This window comes from Hypanus sabinus, chromosome X1, assembly GCF_030144855.1.
Source record: "Hypanus sabinus isolate sHypSab1 chromosome X1, sHypSab1.hap1, whole genome shotgun sequence".
Taxonomy (NCBI): domain Eukaryota; kingdom Metazoa; phylum Chordata; class Chondrichthyes; order Myliobatiformes; family Dasyatidae; genus Hypanus; species Hypanus sabinus.
In genome coordinates, this window is record NC_082738.1 from 24630537 (window position 1) to 24645172 (window position 14636).

At 45.1% G+C, this 14636-nt stretch overlaps 1 protein-coding gene across 4 annotated transcripts in view; it reads left to right on the plus strand.

Moving 5' to 3' along the window:
- Positions 1-14636, plus strand: part of LOC132384709 (diacylglycerol kinase beta-like) — a 207430-nt gene that overhangs the window by 32307 nt on the left and 160487 nt on the right. The window contains exon 3 of one of the 4 annotated variants that reach the window (XM_059956084.1): positions 13849-13980. The exons of the other annotated variants lie outside the window; for them this stretch is intronic. The gene's annotated coding sequence lies outside the window, so the exon portion shown is untranslated. The remainder of the gene's footprint in view (positions 1-13848; positions 13981-14636) is intronic. 4 annotated transcript variants of the gene reach the window in all.

Consider the following 14636-nt stretch of genomic DNA (forward strand, 5'->3'; position numbering starts at 1 on the left):
TCAAGAAAGGGAGTAGAGATAGCCCAGGAAATTATAGACAAGTGAGTCTTACTTAAGTGGTTGGTAGGTTGATGGAGAAGATCCTGAGAGTGGTTGTAGACTGGTCATATTCTGCATGGAGGTGAGTGACCCATGGTGTGCATCAGGGAGCTAATGTGGGACCCTTATTCTTCATGATTTTTATAAATGACCTGGATGAGGAAGTGGAGGGATGGGATAGTAAGTTTGCTGATGACAAAGGTTGGGGGTGTTGTGGATAGTGTGGAGGGCTGTCAGAGGTTAGCGGGACATTGATAGGATGCAAAACTGGTCTGAGAAGTGGCAAATGAAATTCAACCCAGGTAAGTGTGAGGTGGCTTATTTTGGTAGGTCAAATATGACGGCAGAATATAGTATTAATGGTAAGACTCTTGGCAGTGTGGAGGATCAGAGGGATCTTGGGGTCCGAGTCCATAGGACACTCAAAACTGCTGTGCAGGTTGACTTTGTGGTTAAGAAGACATGCGGTGCATTGGCCTTCATCAATCATGGAATTGTGTTTAGGAGCTGGGAGGTAATGTTGCAGCTATATAGGACCCTGGTCAGTTCTGGTCGCCGCACTACAGGAAGGATGTGGAAACCATAGAAAGGGTGCAGAGGAGATTTACAAGGATGTTGCCTGGATTGGGGAGCATGCCTTATGAGAATAGGTTGAGTGAATTTGGCCTTTTCTCCTTGGAGCGAGGAAGGATGAGAGGTGACCTGATAGAGATGTATAAGATGATGAAAGGCATTGATTGTGTGGATAGTCAGAGGCTTTTTCCAAGGGCTGAAATGGCTAACACGAGAGGATGCTTGGAAGTAGGTACAGAGGAGATTTCGGAGGTATGTTTTTTATGCAGAGAATGGTGAGTGCGTGGAATGGGCTGACGGTGGTGGAGGTGGATACGATAGGGTCTTTTAAGAGACTCATGGATGGGTACACGGAGCTGAGAAAAATAGAGGGCTATGTGTAACCCTGGGTAATATCTAAGGCAAGGACATGTTTGGCACAGCTTTGTGGGCCGAAAGGCCTGTATTGTGCTGTAGGTTTTCTATGTTTCTAAAATGGCTTTTTTGAGTAGCTCATGGTTGAGGCCTTTGGTCTGGAATGGGGGTTGTGTAATGAGCCAGATTTGTTTAGGGAGATTAAGGTAAATGAGCAGTGATCATAATATGATAGAATGCACCCTGCTGTTTGAGAAGGAGAAGCTAAAACCAGATGTATCAGTATTACAGTGGAGTAAAAGGAATTACAGAGATCTGAGAGAGGTGCTAGCCAAAGTTGATTGGAAGGGGACAAAGGTGTTGAAGGTTACGGCGAGAAGGCATGTGTATGGGTTTGAGTGGGATCTGGGATCAGCCATAATGGAATGATGGAGCAGACTCAATCAGCTGAACGGCCGATTCTGCTCCTACGTCTTGTGGTCTTACGGGACATTAGCAGGATTGATGGCAGAGCAGCAATGGCTGGAGTTTCTCTGAGCAATTTGGAAGGAACAGGATACTCCCCATAGCTGAAGAAGGGATGACGAGGCAAGCATGGCTGACATGGAAAGTCAGAGGCAGCATCAAAGCAAAAGAGTGCCATGTAATAGAGAAAATATTAGTGAAAAGTTAAAAACCAACAAAAGGCAACTTTTTTAAAAAAAAGCTATAAGGGAGGAAAAAGTGGAATACGATGGTAAGCTAGTCAAGCATTTTTTTCAGATTATATAAAGAGTAAAAGATGTGAGAGATGATATTGGATCACAGGAAAATGATACTGAAGAGGTAGTAATGCAGGACAAGGAAATGATGGGCAAACTGAATAAGTATTTTGCATCAGTCTTCACTGTAGAAGACACCAGCAGAATGCCAGAAGTTTGAGAATGTCAGGGGGCAGAAGTGAGTGCAGTTGCTATTACTAGGAAGAAGGTGCTTAGGAAACTGGAAGGAATGAAGGTCATTAAGTCACCTGGACCAGATGGACTACACCGCAGCATTCCGAAAGAGGTAGCTGATGAGATTGTAGAGGCACAAATAATGATCCTTCAAGAATCAATTGATTCTGGCATGGTTCTGGAGGACTGGAAAATTGTGACTGTCACTCCACTCTTCAAGAAGTGAGTGAGGCAGAAGAAAGGAAATTATAGACTAGTTGGACTGACCTCAGTGGTTGGGAAGATTTTGGAGTTGATTATTAAGGATAAGCTTTTGGGGTACTTGGAGGCACATGATAAAATAGGCTGAAGTCAGTATGGTTTCCTGAGGAAAATCTTGCTTGAGAAGTCTACTACAATTATTTGAGGAAATAACAAGCAGGATAGACAAAGGGACTTGAGAATCCTCTTGCAGGATTCCTAAAGGTTAATTTGCAGGTTGAGTCAGTGGTGAGGAAGGCAAATGCAATGTTGCCATTCATTTCAAGAGGACTGGAATATAAAAGCAAGGGTGTAATGCTGAAGCTTTATAAGACACTGGTGAGCCTCACTTGGTGTATTGTGAGCAGCTTTGGGGGCCTTGTATAAGAAAGAAATTGCTGTCATTGGAGAAGGTTCAGACGAGGTTGACAAGAATGAAAAGCTTATGAGGAACAATTGATGACTCTGTGCCTTTACTCGCTGGAATTTAGAAAAACTAGGGGGATCTCATTGAAACCTATCAAACGTTGAAAGGCCTAGATAGAGTGGATATGGAGAGGATGTTTCCTCTGGTGGGGAGTTTAGGACCAGAGGGCACAGCCTCAGAATAGAACCATAGAACATTACAGCACAGAAACAGGCCTTTTTGCCCTTCTTGGCTGTGACGAACCATTCTTCTGTCTAGTCCAACTGACCTGCACCTGGACCATATCCCTCCATACACCTCTCATCCATGTACCTGTCCAAGTTTTTCTTAAATGTTAAAAGTGAGCCTGCATTTACAACTTCATCTGGCAGCTCATTCCACCCTCCCACCACTCTGTGTGAAGAACCCCCCCCCCCCCAATGTTCCCTTTAAACTTTTCCCCCTTCACCCTTAACCCATGTCCTCTGGTTTTTTTCTCCTCTAGCCTCAGTGGAAAAAGCCTGCTTGCATTCACTCTATCTATACCCATCATAATTTTATATACCTCTGTCAAGTCTCCCCTTGTTCTTCTATGCTCCAGGGAATAAAGTCCTAACCTATTCAACCTTTCTCTGTAACTCAGTTTCTCAAGTCCCGGCAACATCCTTGTAAACCTTCTCTGCACTCTTTCAACCTTATTAATATCCTTCCTGTAATTCAGTGACCAAAACTGCACACAATACTCCAAATTCCGCCTCACCAATGCCTTATACAACCTCACCATAACATTCCAACTCTTATACTCAATACTTTGATTTATAAAGGCCAATGTATCAAAAGCTCTCTTTACTACCCTATCTACCTGTGACGCCACTTTTAGGGAATTATGTATCTGTATTCCTAGATCCCTTTGTTGTACTGTACTCCTCAGTGCCCTACCATTTACCTTGTATGTTCTACCTTGGTTTGACCTTCCGTAGTGCAATACCTCACATTTGTCCTCATTAAACTCCATCTGCTGTTTTTCAGCCCATTTTTCCAGAGTCAAGTCAACTTTTATTGTCATTTTGACCATAACTGCTGGTACAGTGCATAGTAAAAATGAGACAACATTTTTCAGGACCATGGTTTACATGATGCAGTACCAAAAAACTAGACTGAGCTACGTAATTAAAAAAACACAGAGAAAGCTATACTACACTGGACTGCTTAAAGTGCACAAAAAAGACACATAAGTTCAGATGCTGTTCATAGACTTTAGTTCAGCATTCAACACTATCATCCCTCAGAAACTGATTGGAAAGCTGAAACTACTGGGTCTGAACACCTCCCTCTGCAACTGGATCCTAGACTTCCTGACTGGGAGACCTCAGTCAGTCCAGATCGGGAGCAGCATCTCCAACACCATCACACTGAGCATGGGGGCTCCCCAGGGCTGCGTGCTCAGTACACTGCTGTTCACTCTGCTGACCCATGACTGTGCTGCAACACACAGCTCGAACCACATCATCAAGTTCGCCGATGACACAACCGTGGTGGGTCTCATCAGCAAGAGTGACGAGTCAGCATACAGAGAGGAGGTGCGGTGGCTAACAGACTGGTGCAGAGCCAACAGCCTGTCTCTTAATGTGAACAAAACAAAAGAGATGGTTGTTGACTTCAGGAGGGCATGGAGCGACCACTCCTCGCTGAACATCGACGGCTACTCGGTAGAGATGGTAAAGAGCACCAAATTTCTTGGTGTTCACCTGATGGAGAATCTCACCTGGTCCCTCAACACCAGCTCCACAGCAAAGAAAGCCCAGCAGCATCTCTACTTCCTGCGAAGGCTGAGGAAAGTCCATCCCCCACCCCCCCATCCTCATCACGTTCTACAGGGGTTGTATCGAGAGCATCCTGAGCAGCTGCATCACTGCCTGGTTCGGAAATTGCACCATCTCAGATCACAAGACCCTGCAGCGGATAGTGAGGTCAGCTGAGAAGATCATCGGGGTCTCTCTTCCTGCCATCACGGACATTTACACTACACGCTGCATCCGCAAAGGAAACAGCATTATGAAGGACCCCACACACTCCTCATACAAACTCTTCTCCCTCCTGCCGTCTGGGAAAAGGCTCCGAAGCATTTGGGTTTTTACGACCAGACTATGTATCAGTTTCTTCCCCCAAGCTATCAGACTCCTCAATACCCGAAGCCTGGAACTGACACCTTGCCCTATTGTCCTGTTTATTATTTATTGTAATGTCTGCACTGTTTTTGTGCACTTTATGCAGTCCTGGGTAGGTCTGTAGTCTAGTATAGCTTTCTCTTTTTTATTACATAGTTCAGTCTAGTTTTTTGTACTGCGTCATGTAAACCATGGTCCTGAAAAACGTTGTCTCATTATTACTATGCTCTGTACCAGCAGTTATGGTCGAAATGACAATAAAAGTTGACTTGACTCTGGAGAAATGGGCTGAAAAACGGCAGATGGAGTTTAATGCGGACAAATGTGAGGTATTGCACTACAGAAGGTCAAACCAAGGTAGAACATACAATACCTCACATTTGTCCGCATTAAACGCCATCTGCCGTTTTTCAGCCCATTTCTCCAAAGGGATGTCCATTTAGAATGGAGATGAGGGGGAGTTACTTTAGAGAGATGGTGGTGAATCTGTGGAATTTGTTACCACGGGGCTGTGGAGGCCAGGTCATTGAGTGTACTTAAGGCAGAGGTTGATTGGTCAGGGCATGAAAGGTTACGGGGAGAAGGCAGGAGATCGAGTTTGAGAATGAAATGTTTTGGCTGTGATGAAGTGGTGGGGCAGACTCGATGGGTTGAATGGCCTAATTCTGCTCCTGTGTCTTGTGGCCTTATGATCTGTGACAAGAGTGAAAAGATTGTCCTCATCAGGGTTGAGTTATCCTGGGTGGAGAATATTCTGTATATGTCCTCTTCTTGCTGCTATCAGATATATAAATTTTGCAGTAATTTTAGTGACTTTTGTGACATTGCATTGCACTGCTGCCACAAAACAACAAAACTCTTTTCAGGTAAGTAATTGATGATAAACCTGATTCTGATTCCTTCCTCATTCCAGGCTCATTGCACAACCTCCACCTTAATCATTGCTTGAAGGCTGGGAGGGAACTGCAAGGAGCAGTTCCAAGAGGGTAACAAGTTTCAGCAAGGTTCTTTCGAACTGCGGGAACCAATTGACATTTTTTTGTCAATTGACAGTTTTTGACCGCCGTTTCTCTCTGATTGAAGGGATAGCTGGGGTGGTGGTGGGCTTCTGTTCTAGAGCAGAAAGACAAAGGTGAGTGGAGGAGAAAGATGGAGGCCCAAAGGCAGTGAGTGTCACAACCAGATGAGTGGCGGGGAAGACAAATGGTAGAGTTGTGGGGGGAGCATGTTGCTGAGGGAAGGACAAACTCCAGATGGACCTCAGGATCAGTGGTTGGAGATGGGTGCATTGGTAGCACAGCAGTTGATCTACTGCACTAATAAACCTGAGGCTAGGGCAGGAGCAATCCAAAGATAGGAGTTCATGTCAGGGTCAGGATCAGAATCAGACTTAATATCACTGGTGTGAGATTTACTGTTTTACAGCAGTAGTACATTGGAATACATAGTAATAAAAACTATAAATTATAAAAAAGTACAGTATGGGTGTTGATATATATTAAATAAGTAGTGTGGAAAGGAAGGGGGAAATACTGAGATAGTGCTGATGGGTTCATTGTCCATTCAGAAACCTGATGGCAGAAGGGAAGGAGGTGTTCCTGAAGCATTGAGTGTATGTCCTCAGGCTCCTGTAAATCCTCTCTGATGGTAGCAATGAGAAGAGGCATGTCCTGGGTGATGGGCTCCTTAATGGTGGATGCGTCCTTTTTGAGACATCACTCCTTGAAGGTTTCCTGGATTATCACAAAATTCTTGCCTTATAAGTGACTCTAAAATCTGCTAATGTTGTTTATCCTGAAGTGGCCCAGCAAGCCAGTCAGTTGTACTATTACTGCAGAACAGACCACCAGCATCAATCGAGGCACTAAATTTGGACATGGCATTTAACCTAGCAGAGCCCTTTCCATAAATATCCAAGGAATACGTCAAAGTTGGGAGACTGGCCCTGCACAATCCTTCAACAGTCTGGCACAGTTGTACTCACCAATTCCAATACCGAGCCAGACTCTGGATTCCCGATTCCCAATTCCTGGGTATGCATAGCTGGGAGGGACCAGCCTTCAGACATCTTGTCATTGACTCCGGACCCCATCAGCACAAACATTGGGAACCATGGAATGTGGGGGACAGTGTATGAAAATGGAGCTGAGGTAGAATGTTCACGAATAGTGGAGCAGGCTCAAGGGTCAAATGGACAACTCTAATTAATGATGCTATGTGCAAGGAAATTTCTTCCTGATTGCCACCTCCCGTCCTCTTTTAGCTGTTTAATCAGGAGTCCTCCACATTGAGCAAAATAGAGCAGAACATGGAATATACTGTAGAGTGGTACAGCACAGTGTGGGCCCTTCAGCCCACAATGTTGTGCCAATGTTTTAATATCTAAGCTCAATCTAACCCTTCCCTCCTACACAGTGCATAACCCTCCATTTTTTCTTTCATCCACGTGTTTATTGAACAGTCTCTTAAATGTCACTACCACCACCCCCGCAGGACATTCTGGGCATCCATCACTTTGTGGGGGGGGGGGGGGACCTCACTCGGACATCTCCCCTAAACTTTCCTCCAATCAGCTTGAAAAGATGTCCCCTGGTATTAGCCATTACTGCTCTGGGAAAAAGTCTGACTGTCCACTACCTCTGCCTCTTATCTTGTACACCTCTAACGAGCCACCTTCAACACTGGAGGGAAAAGCACTGAAAGCCCCAAAGTGCAGAATGCAATCTCTGGATTGGGGAATAGGGTTCGATGTACAGCATCAAGAATGGCTTGGCAGGACCCTCACTGTCCTGAAGGACACAACGGCTGGGTTAGATCTGCAGCAGGTAGTGACTGAACCAGCTCAAGTTAAACTTGATCTCACTCTCACCAGTCTATCCGTGGAAGATACATCACTCCGTGGCAGTAGAAGTGGAACTGACAACTGCTAAGTCCCCGCAGAGACAAAATGCCATCTTCACACCAAAGACAACCTCTATTGTGCCAGTTGTGCTGAATGGGTCCGGCTTGGACTGCCACCATCTGCAGGTTCTTCTCCAAGGCGCATGCCATTCTGACTTGGAAAGAAATCGTTAGTGGGCCTAAATCCTGGAATTCTTTCCTCAGTTGCATCCTGGGACTGATAGAATCTGAGGGGTGTTGATGGGAATATGGGGAGCATTCTATTCACCTGTCTACTTGGAAAGAGCTAGTGCCATAAAAGTAAAAGGCGATGGCTGACATCCTGGACGAGGCTGGGGTATTGACTGCAGCAGGTACCTCAGAGGACCAACTATCTTGTCCCTGTTCCTCACTTCAAGTTCAACCTTCCGCAAATTCTCTTGTACATTTTTCAAGCATATTTTACAAGATAGCAGTAACAATGACACAGGAGATTCTACAGATGCTGAAAATATTGAGCAGCACACATGAAATGCTGGGATGAGATCTTAGCAGGTCAGGTAGCATCTAGGGAGAGAAATGAACCATTGGTGTTTCAAGTCGAGACCTTTCATCAGAAATAACATGTGTCACGGTACTCATTAATGACTGGATGCAGCATATATTTCAGTAGTTTAATTATGGGTAATTTTAGAGTGAACATGAATGAAAAAAATTGTAGCCAATGTATATAGAGCGATACCAAATGAGTACCTACAGAAAATGGACATTTCTGACTTGCAAACAAATTGTCTCATGGGCAGTTCTCAGGGATTGATCCTTCCATAACCTGGGGACTGCATGCATTGTGAAGAGAAGCGTCAGAAAGGTAGGCACACGTCCAATATTACAGCAACGGGCTAGTCTTCTACGAAACTATTGGTTGTCCCAGAACTTCCATTCTGAGGAACATCCATCTGCACTTAACATCAAAGCGCTGGGAGGGGGTAGAGGATTCCAACTGAAACGCACAAGAAGTGGCAAAGACCGAGCTGCTCTCAGCCAGCATTTCAGGTCATACTCTGCTGATTGTTTGTTGGATTCAAGCCTGGGCTCAGTGACCTAATGTGCTAACCCAGTGTGCTGATGTCATTTGCATATCCTGAATTACTAAGTGAAATGTGTGGGTGGCGGTGAATTTATCCCTGCATACTCACTCCAGTATTGCTGCTCAAGCTCATCGCCTGTGCCAGCTGAGCTCACACCAAGAATGTGAGGCATCATTCTGAGCAAAACAACCAAACTCATTTACAGCCCTGCCAGGTGTACTCGGGGCATCACATCATTTGTTTAATTACAACCTAAGCAATTCTTCAGGCAGCGAACATCAGCCATTGTTGCTTGGAAATTGATCCAATGCCTCCTGGCATTCAAGTTACTTCAGGATATGCAAATACCAGCAAGTGGGGCTCCGTGGATTTGGTTCCTCAGCTGGGCCTGAATCCAAACACAGCTTTCCCAGTGGACACTACAGTTCCCTAGCTGCATGGCCACTTGCTGGATTTTTCGGTCCTTGGAATGGGTTGCCTGGGAAAGTGTCCAAATACTAAAGTAATGGTGCAAGTATCTTGCTTTTAGTGGGTTTCATGCAATTCAGAGAATCGGATCTGGGAGCTTTGCAATAGATATCCTGGTCAAAATGCTGGGTGGGGGAGAGGGGTGGGTACGAGGGTTTCAAAGGGAGGTCTTCACTTCTACTTCTCCCCTCCCACCAAGACTGCAGAGAAGGGACAGCGGAGATCTACATAAACATACAGTTCTATCGTTGAATAGGTTGGATCTCCTAGGAATGCCATAGATGGCCGAATAGAAAAAGATTGTGTGCTGATTGTGGAATTCTGTACATTGAAGCACTGAGTCACACAGTGTACTGAAACCTATAAGGACATAACATAAGAAATAGGAGCAGGAGTAGGCCATCCGGCCCATCCAGCCCGCCCTACCATTCAATAAGATCATGGCTGATCTGTCTGTAAACTGCTCCATCTACCTGCCTTTTTCCCTACCCTATCTCTATCTAACTGTATCTTGAATATATTTAGTGAAAAAGCCTCAACTGCTTTCCTGGGCAGAGAACTCCAAAGATTCACCACTCTCTGGGATAAACAGTTTCTTTTCATCTCCATCCTAACCTTCTGCCCTGAATCTTGAGGCAATGTTCCCTAGTTCTATTCTCATCTACCAATGAAAACAACTTTCCTACTTCTATCTTATCTATCCCTTTCAAAATTTTGTATGTTTCTCTAACATCCCCTCCTTCTTCTGAACTCCAGAGAGTACAGTCCCACGCGACTCAATCTCTCCTCATAGGTTAACCCTTTCATCCCTGGAATCAACCTGGTGAACCTCCTCTGCACTGTCTCCAAAGCCAGTATATCCTTCCTCAAGTATGGAGACCAGAACTGCACACAGTACTCCAGGTGCGGCCTCACCAGTACCCTGTGCAGTTGCAGGATGACTTCTCTGCTCTTGAATTTAATCCCTCTAGCAATGAAGGCCAACATTCCGTTTGCCTTCTTAATAACCTGTTGCACCTGCAAGCCAACTTTTTGAGATTCATGCACAAACACTCCCAAGTCCCTCTGCACAACAGCATGCTGCAATCTTTCACTATTTAAATTTTAATCTGCTCTTCTATTATTCCTTCCGAAGTGGATGATCTTGCATTTACCAACTTTGTATTCCATCTGCCAGACCTTGGCCCATTCACTTAACCTATCTATATCCCTCTGCAGACTCTCCACATCCTCTGTACAATTTGCTTTTCCATGCAGTTTAGTGTCATCAGCAAATTTTGCTACGCTACGCACCTTGTCCCCTCTTCCAAATCATCAATGTAAATGATAAACAGCTGCAGGCCCAGCACCGACCCCTGCGGTACCTCACTCACCACTGACTGCCAACTGGAGAAGCGCCCATTTATATGAACTGTCTGCCTTCTATTGGTTAACCAATCCACTCTGCATGCCAACACACTTCCTCTGACTCCATGCATCTGTATCTTACTTATAAGTCTCTTGTGCAGCAACTTATCGAACGCCTTCTGGAAATCCAAGTATACAACATCCACCTGTTCCCCTCCATTCACTGCACTCATTATGTCCTCAAAGAACTCCAGTAAGTTCGTCAAACAGGACCTGCCCTTTCTGAATCCATGCTGTGTCTGTATAATGGAACCATTCCTTTCTAAATGTTTTGCTATTCCTTCCTTAATGACAGCTTCAAGCATTTTCCAGACTACAGATGTTAAGCTAACTGGCCTATAGTTGCCCATCTTTTGCCTACATCCTTTTTAAAAAGTGGTGTGACATTTGCTGTCTTCTAATCCACCAGGACCTGCCCAGAGTCTAGAGAGATTACCAACGTGTCTACTATAACATCGGACAAATCCCTCAGCACCCTGGGGTGCATCCCATCAGGACCAGGGGACTTAACTACCTTAACTAGTTTGCTCATCACTATCTCTTTAGTGACAATGATTTTATTGAGGTCCACACCTCCCATTTTGTCTGTAATATCATTTGGACATGAGGATAGGAAAACATTGTATGCTTTAGTCTGTAGTAATGCTGTTAGTGTATAGAGGCACACTGAATCTCATGGAAATACCATAGACTGCAGATTAGAAGTACATTGTCTGTTTCTAAGAATGCGCTCCATATCACGCAGGCATGCAGCACACTGAGTCACATCAGAGCATGGTACACTGCTTTGTACTGCACCATTTAGCTGAAGTTTTAAACCTATCAGGTTTCCCTCAGCCTCACTCCAGAGGGTGGTGCATCTGTGGAATTCATTGCCACAGACAGCTGTGGAAGCTAGTACATTCGGTATAATTAAAGCAGAGGTTAACAAGTTCTTGATTAGGCAGAATGGCAAAGATTACGGGGGGAAAAAGAGAAGAATGGGGTTGAGAGGAAAAATAAATCGGCCATGATTGAATGATGGTATAGTCTTGATAGGTCGAATGGCCTAATTCTGCTCCTATGTCTTATGGTGTACTTCTGGGGACACCTCCATCCCTGAATCAAGCAACATATCTGCGCTTCTCCAGTTCCAGCCCCAGCACAACACTCAGAGTTACACAGCACGGTTACAGGCCCTTTGGCCCAGCTCATCCGTGCCAAACAAGTTGCCTAACTGAGCCCATTCCATTCATCTCCGTTTGGATACTGGCACAAAATTCTGCCTGTCAACAGTCTGGGCTTAGGGTGGCTTCAGGGGCCAAAGTGATTTCAGTCTGGGGATTGTTATGCATACAGGTATTCATAACACGGGCCTTGCTGGCTCCCAGGTTGGGAAGGACATTAACATGTGTGGTGTATATCCTCTGCTGCAAGTATGCAGGATAATTGGGTTGTGACATCAATAGGCAAGTGATGTGATTTTAACACCAGAGCTTAAAGCCCCAGTTATTGTCATGTTTAGCTGACAAGGTTCAGTAACAGGAAACACTCTCCACCACAGCTGATTAACCACTGACAGCTTGCTGCCTGACTTTGACTGTCCTTTGTTTCGTTTGACAATTCGTTGCTGTCCCAGTTACTTTTAAGTTTCCAAAATCTAGAGGGAGTGCCATGTCAGAGGCTGGAGTAGGTGGAAGCTTCTAGACAAACCAGTTGCTCCCAGCAGCGGGCATTCCCTGGGTGGGGAGTGACTAGGTCAGGACAAGCTTCTGGGCTTGGGGGGGGGGGGGGGAGTGATGTGATTCCAGCAGGATGTGTGGTGCGCTGGGAGAGTCTCTTGAATGTGAGCTGTCATGAGTGACGAGGCGTGAGATGTAGGTTTTAGAAGAACGGAAGATGTAGAATATTCAGCCCATCAAGTCTGCTCCACCATTCAATCAAGGCTGATTTTTTTCAACCCCATTCTTCCACCTTATCCCTGTAACCCTTAAACCCCTTGCCAATCTAGAATTTATCACTTAAATACACCCAGTTTGGATTCAGGTTAGTTTATTGTCATATGCACCAGGCTGCAATGAAGTTCCTGGTTTGTGAGAAGCTCGGAGTAAACCGTGTACATGGTAATAATACAAGAGAATGGTGAAAAGATTGTTATGCAAAATAAAAGTCTGATCTTCAGTAGTAAGACATCTGATTTCTCATGCAACTCCTCACTGAATCTTCCACTTGTTCTGGCTGCAGGTCAACCAGAGGAAATGCTGCTACAGCAGAGTGCTTTCACACCTCTGGCTCCTTGCAGACTACGGTTGGAGATACTTGCTTTCACAGTTCTTGAGGTTCACAGACACATTGCTCCAAGAAAGCGTGCTGCACTCCTTTCTTTTGACTGGGCAGTCGATAGGGCAAACCTGCCTTGTGAATATTGCAGGGTAATGGTGAACACACACACATGGAAATGAGCTGCAGCCAGGAAGGATTTTGTTTTCTTGTTAGCCATATTCACGGATAAGAAAGCGTGTCAATGCCTCTTCAGCAGGCTGAAGAACTTCAGCTTGTCTGAGACTTAACAATTGTCACAGATGCACTATGAAAAGCATCCAAACAGGATGCATCACCAGCTTGGTACAGCAACTGCTTTGCCCAAGACCACAAGAAACTGCAGGGAGTTGTGAACACAGCTCAGTCCATCACAGAACCAACCTCCCATCCATTGACTCTGTCTACACTTCCTGCTGCCTCAGGAAATCAGCCAAAGTAATCAAGGACCCCTCCCACTCCAGGCATTCCCCCTTCTCCCCTCTCTGGCTGGGCAGAAAATACAAAGCTTAAAAGCACATACCACCAGCCTGTTATCAGACTCTTAAGTGGACCTCTTGCATGATGAAAGGTGGAGTCTTGACCTCATTATCTACCTCCTTGTAGCCCTTGCACTGTATTTGTCTGCCAGCACTGCACTTTCTCTGTAACTGTAACACTCTATTTTACATTCTGTTCTCCTTTTGTACTAACTTGATGTACTTATAAATGGAAACTAAAGATTTTCACTGTATCTCAGTACATGTGACCCTAATAAACCAATTGCAATTCCATTAGATTGAGGGCATTATCAAACCAAACTTTATTTTCTCGGTGGGCAATCAGCACAAGAAGTCATTTGTTGGTGACATAGCGCAAGTTTTAAAAAGACCTCTGGTGCTTTTGGCATTTTTCTCAATGGCAGTGATCAGTGCAAGAGATTGTTCATTGGTGATGCAGCTTAAGGTCTTAAAAAAAAAAGCTCATGCTTTTCAACTTTTTTTTTTCCTCAGTGGGCAGCAATCAGCGCGAGGCCCCTAAGAAGAAAGGAGGTGTAAGCGGAGTGGCCATTGTGTGAGTGGGCAGAGTTAGGGTGGTCTAGCTTTGGCTCAACAGGCTCGAGCAAGAACTGGCCGAGGTTCTAAGTAAGCAAGTTTTTAATATTTTTTTCTCTGTTAGTACGTAGCTAGTGCACTGAGAATGGGTCCAGAGTTGGTGGTATGTTCCTTGTGTGAGATCTGCAGTCTACCTGATAACTATGTCTGCATGAAGTACACAGAGTTGCAACTCCTTAGAGACTGTGTTAAGGAACGAGCTGCAGCTGGATGACTTTTGGTTCCTGTGGGGAAAATGGGAGGTAATAGATAGGAGCTACAGGGAGGTAGTCACCTCTAAGTTACAGGGAGCAGGTAACAAGGTGGCTGTCAGGAGAGGGAGCGGGAATAAGCAGCCAGTGCAGAGTAGCCCTGTGGAGGTTCTCCTCAATAATAACTATAGAGCTTTGGATATTGTTGTGGGGACGACCTACCAGAGGGAAACTGCAGCGATCTGATCTCTGGCACTGGGTCTGTCTCTGTGGCTCAGAAGGAAGCTGAGGAGAAAAGGAGTGCAGTAGTGACAAGGGATTCCATAATTAGAAGAGCAGACAGCAGATTCAGTGGATGTGTAAGAGACACCTGGTTGTCATGTTGTCTACCAGCTGCCATGGTCAGGGACATCTCAGATCAGGTCAACAGCATACTAAAAAGGGAGGGTGAACAGCCAGAAGTTGTGGTACACATTGGGACAATGACATGGGTAG